At 32.9% G+C, this 8123-nt stretch overlaps 1 long non-coding RNA gene across 1 annotated transcript; it reads right to left on the reverse strand.

Moving 5' to 3' along the window:
* Positions 1–789: 789 nt before the first annotated feature.
* LOC143074794 (uncharacterized) lies at positions 790–3111 on the reverse strand. Its single transcript, XR_012978090.1, has 3 exons — positions 3003–3111; positions 1753–1833; positions 790–979 (listed from the first exon to the last, which is right to left on the reverse strand). It is a non-coding gene; the product is annotated as an uncharacterized LOC143074794 (long non-coding RNA).
* Between the last annotated feature and the right edge of the window lie 5012 nt (positions 3112–8123).

Below are 8123 nucleotides of genomic sequence, written 5' to 3' on the forward strand. Positions count from 1 at the left end.
TATAGGGAACATATGTGTACTAAGTTTCAAGTTGATTGGACTTCAACTTCATCAAGAACTACATTGTCCAAAAACTCTAACCTGAAGAACAGACGGACGGACAAAAGAATGAACGGACAGACGCACAGATCAGAAAACATTGCCACTCTTCTATCGTAAGTGGGGTATAAAAATCATTTGAGAAACAGATTAGGACACTCTAACTCAAGTAATATGATATTTCTCCACTCTCAACAGTTAAATATTAATTATTTAAAGAGCTCAAAGCACAGATAAGGACACTTTAACTCAAGTAATAGGATATTTCTCCACTCTCAACAGTTAAATATGAATTATCTAAAAAGCTCAAAGCAATTTGGTAGACTAACAACCAGTTCATTGTAACGCCTCTGGTGTAAGTTGGTCAGCTCTTCGTATGTTAATACAACACATTTTTGTTGGATGCTCCACGCACTTTTTTAGAGAAAAAGAAGATGGAAAGACATTTATTAAAATATTTGATTAGGATGAATGGATAGTTGGTTGTTTAACATCCAGTGACAAGTCAAATGCATATGCAGGACAAACATGAGAGCAGACATGCTAAGCAGGGTTATAAATGTACTAGCTCACTAACAGTTCACACATGTCACCTTACCCAGACAATATTTTCTAACTCGAGGCTAACCACTCTTAAATGCTATATGTTTGGTGGAAAAGCGGCAAATACCAATTTTATAATCTTTGGTTTGAATCGAACTAACCTGCCATACAATTATTTAGTCAATATGAGTCATTAAAAACAAGATGAAAAGAGCATTTATTTATTTTCAGTATCTGGAATGGAATTTGAAATGTCCTCATCCTGCCTCTTGTTTTTTTCGTTCCTCCCTCCACCTTCGCGTCTTTCAGGGGCATATTTAAAGGAACCTGGACATTTCACTCTTCATCATGGTTTCGGTTGCGTCAACCAACCCAGGAAAGGACTCTGAGACACATGCTGTTTGTAAAAAAAACAGTAACAATTAAATCACAGAAGTAAACAAACAGCTGTGCCACGAGCGCATGATACCCCCGTCGTCTAACTCTTGTGTGTGAAGTTTTATGCGATAATCATAAATAGTTTCTGAGATACGGCACGACATGTGAAAACCCTTCCTTTTTTACAAAAAAACTCAATATCTCTAAAATAAAATTTTTAATCATCACCAAAAAGTATACAGATCTTTGGATTAATATAACTAAGAAGTGTGTAAAGTTTGAAGCAATATTCATAAATAGTTTTTGAGATACGGTGCGACATGTGAACTCCCCCCTCCTTTTTATTTTACAAAAAAACTCAATAACTATGAAATAAAATTTTGAATCATCACCAAAAAGTATAAAAATCTTTAGAAAAATATAACTAAGAAGTGTGTTAAGTTTTAAACAATAATCATAAATGGTTTTTGAGATACAGCGCGACATGTGAAAAAAAAACACCCCTGTTTTAGTTACGGAGTCCTGTAACTCAAAAAGTTTTAATCTTATTTTCATGTTTACGCCGGACAGATGGATAGACGGACGCCAGACATTTGTATACCATAATACGTCCCGTCAAAATTTTGACGGGCGTATAACAATTATTTATTTTACGTAAAAAGTTCATACAGCTACTGTGGATAAGTAAAAAGTAGTCTTGAGGTTGGTTAGGATGAACAGGGTTTCAAATTTGTTTTCCAGTGAATTTTTCAAGTTACTTGCTAATATAGAATTTAAAATAATGTAACTTACCAAGAATTATTGTGAACAACTTTGAGGCACCAAATGAAATTTTGCCATTTTTCCCGCTGAATCAAAGAATTATGGAGGACCCTGAAAAAAATATATGCATCTAAATAAATAAATCACATTCAGATTTAAGATGTTTTTAATTTTACAGTCTACAAGATGAAAATGCATCAAGTTTATAAAAAAAAAATTTAACAGACATCTTGGATGATTTTGCTGTTAAAATTTGCTCGTTAATTTCAATTTCTACATGTTCTTTTCTTGCATTTGTACTAAGTGTTAACTCTTTTCTTGGCTTGTGATCTGATGTACAGTTGTTGTCGTCTGTTTATGTAGTGCATAGGTGTTTCTCATTTTTATATAGATTAGACTGTTGGTTTTCCGGTTTGAATGGTTTTACACTAGTAATTTTTGGGGCCCTTTATAGCTTGCTGTTCGGTGTGAGCCAATGCTCCGTGTTGAAGGCCGTACCTTGACCTATAATGGTTTACTTTTATAAATTGTTACTTGGATGGAGAGTTATCTCATTGGCACTCATACCACATCTTCCTATATCTATAGCAGTCTTTCCCTCATAATTTCTTTTTGTTACCTGTTTTAAAATCATATAGTTTCCTTAACTCAGTTTTTTAAAGAAAATGTAAAATGGGTATAATCAGGATGATACAAGTACAATTGTTGAAAATGCTCTGCAAAAAATCATCAGACCAAAAAAAAATCAAACTTCGTCTGAAACTTGTCATGATAAAACTATATACCAAATATAATATCAAATCAGTATTTACAAGCATGACGAAAAAAAAGTGTAGAAAACGGATAATTTGAGTGAATTTTCTGAGTCCAAGGACCACAAGTGCCTCCGTAGGGGAAATCCCGACCCGCAAATAGTGGAAATCCCAACTTGCAAATAGTGACAGATAATAGTCCAATTTGGCAGGAATGTAAATGGATTTAGCCTTTCAGCTTTCATTAATTATATATCTAGCCCCCCCCCTTTTTTTAAATACAAAAAATGGATACGACACTGGAAGTGAATGACAGGCCTTCAACTGTTTTATATGCACCTGTCAATTGATAAATAGCCTATAGGTACTCTATGTGCTCAGAATCAATACTTGTTTATGTTTAAACCACGTGTTCACACGATGTGTTTGGGCACTGCCACTGCATGGGTTTAAAATTTCATGTACGATCTGTTGATAGAAACACAATTGCCTATGTACCTAATAATTTGTAACAATAAAATAACGTACAGATTGTTCACTTCTGTGTTCTTGTCTCATGCTACCTTATCCCATCGCTGTAAACGTACATAGTAGAATAGTTTTTACTTCTGTTTTTCTCGGGCCGTAAACAATGTTGTTTCTTTGAGTAAAGCGCTAATCGACATGCGCGAACTTTCGGAAGCATGTCCGTGATATTCCGAGTAGCAAAGTTTTAAGAGCGGGAAATGTTTAAAATTATACTTCAATAAATATGTATAAATATCTCCGTAAATTAATTTTATTTTAAATTGTTACAATGGTTTGAATATTGTTATAACCCTTTGTATGGAAGAAATATATTTTATTTTGTAGAAAGTGATTATCAGAAAACATGCCAGGTTCTTTGGCAGATCAAAAAAGGGATCGAGAGGGGGAGGGGGAGGGTACGGTTCTGATGGTTTGACCTTTTTCTGGGAAAAATCTGGTTGATAATAAAGGGAATCTCTGAAGCTTGACCGGAGCGGGCCCCCTCTTAGGCAGTCAGTTCGGCCCCCGGAAAATTTCTGAATCCGCCATTGTCAAATACATTTATCGTAAAAAAAGAGGGGATTTCACCCCATCAAATCCCCCTCCCACTTAATCACACGGCCTGCTTCAATTTCCAAACTTAATTCATTAGAAAAACAGATTTAAATAGTTGATTAATGCATGATATCATACATTTCATATATATAAATTGGTTCAACGTTGAAAATGTGACGTTGAATCAACATCAACTTTCTGTTAAACTTTCAACGTTGAAAAATAAGACGTTGAATCAACATCAACTTTCTGTAGAAATTTCAACGTTGAAAATAAGACGTTGAATCAACATCAATTTTCTGTTGAAATTTCAACGTTGAAATTAAGACGTTGAATCAACATTGAATTGTGGTCGAATATACGACGTTGAAAATAATTACGTTAAATAAACGTTGAATCAACGTCGATGACGAACTCAACCAAAATTCAACAATTTTTCAACGTTGAAACAACGTCATGTGCCCGCTGGGACGGTACATGCATGATAGAGAAAACGAGTAATATAGTCAAACTTAATATTAAGAAAATTATTTTCATTTACTTTCGTATAATATGACGTAATTTTTTTGTTAAAGTTGATGTTTTTCTAAAATTGTTTAACATTTCACAGCGGTTTTTATACTTTTACTTTAATAATCCATCCCTTATTTTTATTAAATTTGTATTTACATTGTATCACAGATCATTTTTTTCGTTTATTGTGTGTTAATTTGGATTACTATATGTTTTTTGATTGAGTTAAGCCATTCTAATTGATATTTGATAGTGTGTCTTTCTATGTTGTGATGTTATACTATTACTTCAGAAAAGGGAGAAGGTTTTGCATTTGTTTGCACATGTCCTAAATCAGGAATCTGTTGTTCAGTGGTTGTCGTCTGTTTATATGGTTCATATATATGACACGGGTTATGTTCTTCTCATATATTTTATGAAGGTATGATACTAAACCCCTAACGGGCGGGATTGTGCTTGATAGTCATATGATGAAGACAAAATCTTTCAATCAGTTTGATTGAGGTCTGGAGCTGGCATGTCAGTTAACTGCTAGTAGTGTGTTGTTATTTATGCATTATTGTCATTTTATTTATTTTCTTTTGTTACATCTTTTGACATCGAACTCGGACTCCTCTTTTAATGTGCGTATTGTTATGCTTTTACTTTTCTATATTGACTAGAGGTATAGGGGAGGTATGAGATCTCATAAACATGTTTAACCCCGCCGCAATTTTGCGATTGTCCCAGGTCAGGAGCCTATGACCTTTGTTAGTCTTGTATGCTTTTTAATTTTAGTTTCTTGTGTATAATACGGAGTTAGTATGACGTCCATTATCACTGTTCTAGTATACATATTTTTTAAGGGCCAGCTGAAGGACACCTACGGGTGCGGGAATTCTCGCTAAATTGAAGACCCATTGTTGACCTTCGGCTGTTGTCTGCTCTATGGTCGGGTTGTTGTCGCTTTGACACATTCCCCATTTCCTTTCTCAATTTTATTCATAAGTGTTTCTCGTTTCTCGTCTTTTATTTAGATGAGACCGTTGGTTTTAACCGTTTGAATGGTTTTACACAAGTAATTGTTTGGGTCCTTTACAGCTTGCTGTTCGGTGTGAGCGTAACTATGCTCTGTTTTGAAGACCGTAAGTACCTTGACCTATAACGGTTTACTTTAATTCATTGTGACTTGGATGGAGAGTTGTCTAATTGACACTCATATCACATCTTCCTATATCTATGTATCTTAACATATATTCACTATAGATAAATGAGATCTACATATCATCAAGAAATATTTGTTCGGTACACTTCAAAGGTACATAAGCCATTTTGATCAAGATGTACTGTTAACAGGTATGCAAATCTATATACATTCAAAGGAGGTTATGATATTATTGAAATATGTCATCATACATTTATAAAGGTTTGCGTCAACAGAGTGCACCAGGGTCTTCGATCGTATATGATCAAATATTTTACAGCTAAAGATGAATTACTTAAAGAATACAATTCTATGGGCTCCATTTTCCGGTGTCAATACATTATTATTTGGTGAAAACTCTTATTTTTAAATCACAATCTTTGAGAAACGAATTTTGTGCTTTATATCAACAAATCTAAAATAAGGGTACCAAAGCCGTTCTATATTGTTAGAGATCGAACCCTGAATAATTCATTTTGTAGTGAATAGAATAGAATGATACAGTAATTCCTAGAGTTAGAATTTAATTTTTTTTTAAATCATGAACTTGAATTACTCTACGTTCATGAGTGTGGATTATTTGTTTTTGCGTTTCACTGGAAAATGTACAAGACTTAGTGTGACCCTTTCAGACATGTAATTTTTCTAGTTCATTATTTGGTTTTACTTGGTGCTATTTTGTATCGTTATATTCGTGTCCACTTAAAGAAATTTTGACTCAGAATCATTGTTTTATTTAAAACATGCGAAAATGTCCAATTTCTTTAGCAAATCTGTCTGGAAATGTTTTGAACATTTCTTCTTATGTATGTCCTTGTAATAAATGCCTTATCAATAAAGGTATTTGCACTGAACGATATTGATAGCCTTTGTTTATAATAGTGAATATAAACCATTGTTAAAATATTTTCAAATTATTTCAAGCTAGTTGCCATATACAGTATACAAATTCTCTGTAAAGAATAATGTAAGTAAAATATAAACGAAGGATACACAATATGGAAATAACAGTGTAAATAGATAAATGAGATCTACATATCATAAAGAAATATTTGTTCGGTACACTTCAAAGGTACATAAGCCATTTTGATCAAGATGTACTTTTAACAGGTATGCAAATCTATATACATTCAAAGGCGGTTATGATATTATTGAAACACGTCGTCATACATTTATAAAGGTTTGCTTCAACAGAGTGTACCAGGGTCTTCGGTCGAATATGATTAAATATTGTACAGCTAAAGATGAATAACCTAAAGTATACAAATCTATGGGCTCCTCATTTTCCTGTGTTAATACATTATTATTTGGTGAAAACTCTTATTTTCAAATCCACAATCTTTGAGAAACGAATTTTGTGCTTTATATCAACAAATCTAAAATAAGGGTTCCAAAGCCGTTCTATATTGTTAGAGATCGAACCCTGAATAATTCATTTTGTAGTGAATAGAATAGAATGATACAGTAATTCCTAGAGTTAGAATCTAATTTTTGAAAAATTATGAACTTGAATTACTGTACGTTTATGAGTGTGGATTTTTTGTTTTTGTATGACACTTGAAAATATATAAGTGGGACCCTTTCAGGCACGTCATTTTTCTAGTTCATAATTTGTTTTTACTTGGTGCCATTTTTATCGTTATATATTAAAATTGTTCCTATATACTGTTGACAACCTATCTATTGTTGACCTTCTGAAGTCTGTTTATGTTTGTTTAGGAAGCTGATTCCTAGTAATATATGATTATGATAAAACTCACTTAGGAAAACTACATATTTTGCATTAGACGTTTTTGGTCCATTAAGTATCTGATAGTGTTGAAAATATATCAATCTTGTCCACTTAAAGAAATTTTGATTCAGAATCATTGTATTTTCTGGAACATGCGAAAATGTCCAATTTCTTTCCGAAAATTGTTTACTTTATAGTTTAGCCATGTTAAAATGCGATTTCTTTAGCAAATCTCTGTCTTGAAATGTCTAAAACATTTCTTCTTATGAAAATATTAGAACGTATGTCCTTGTAATAAATGCCTTATCAATAAAGGTATTTTCACTGAACGATATTGATAGCCTTTGTTTATAAAAGTGAATATAACCTGTTTTCTAAATAATTTCAAATTATTTCAAGCTAGTTGCCATATACAGTATACAAATTCTCTGTAAAGAATAATTTCAGTACAATATAAACGAAGGATACACAATATGGAAATAAGAGTGTAAAAAATATATTGCGTCCGAATCGTCCTTTCGGAATCATCTTCACCTGCAGATACGACCAAATGTTTATAAACCCTGTCACGTCTAACGTCATACGAACAAAAGATAATTGATAGTCCGAGGTCAAATAGAGTGAAAACTGTAAAAAAAAAAAAAAAAAAAAAATTGCGTCCAATCGTCTTTTAGAACCCACCTGCACCAGGTACGCCTAAATTTTTAATAACCTATCACGTCAAACGTCATACCACCAAAATATTCATATAGTAGAACCTTATAGAGAAATATGTAAAGTGAATAAATCTGGTATATGACGGTTACTGGATAAAGTCAAGAATTAAGGTTTCTCAGATTTTGTAGACCCCCTTTTTTTAGAATTGATCTTTGCAGTTTAATTCAAAATACATTTGAAGGACGAATATATTGAAAATCTGTCCTCTTGTGTCAGGTCAAATTCCTTTAATGGATTAACATCAATCATCAGTAAAGACGTCGTAAATCTTTGATGTATACAAATGAGAGAAGCGAGTACAATAGTATAACGGTTATCTTCACGTTTAACATTTCAGGGTTACACGTTTTCTGTGTCCATACTTTGGCAGAGCCTTGAAAACACCATGAAACAAAATTTAAAACAAACATTCAGGACACAGTTTACACGAGGGTATCACCAG

Source organism: Mytilus galloprovincialis, chromosome 5 (assembly GCF_965363235.1).
Source record: "Mytilus galloprovincialis chromosome 5, xbMytGall1.hap1.1, whole genome shotgun sequence".
In the NCBI taxonomy this organism is placed as follows: domain Eukaryota; kingdom Metazoa; phylum Mollusca; class Bivalvia; order Mytilida; family Mytilidae; genus Mytilus; species Mytilus galloprovincialis.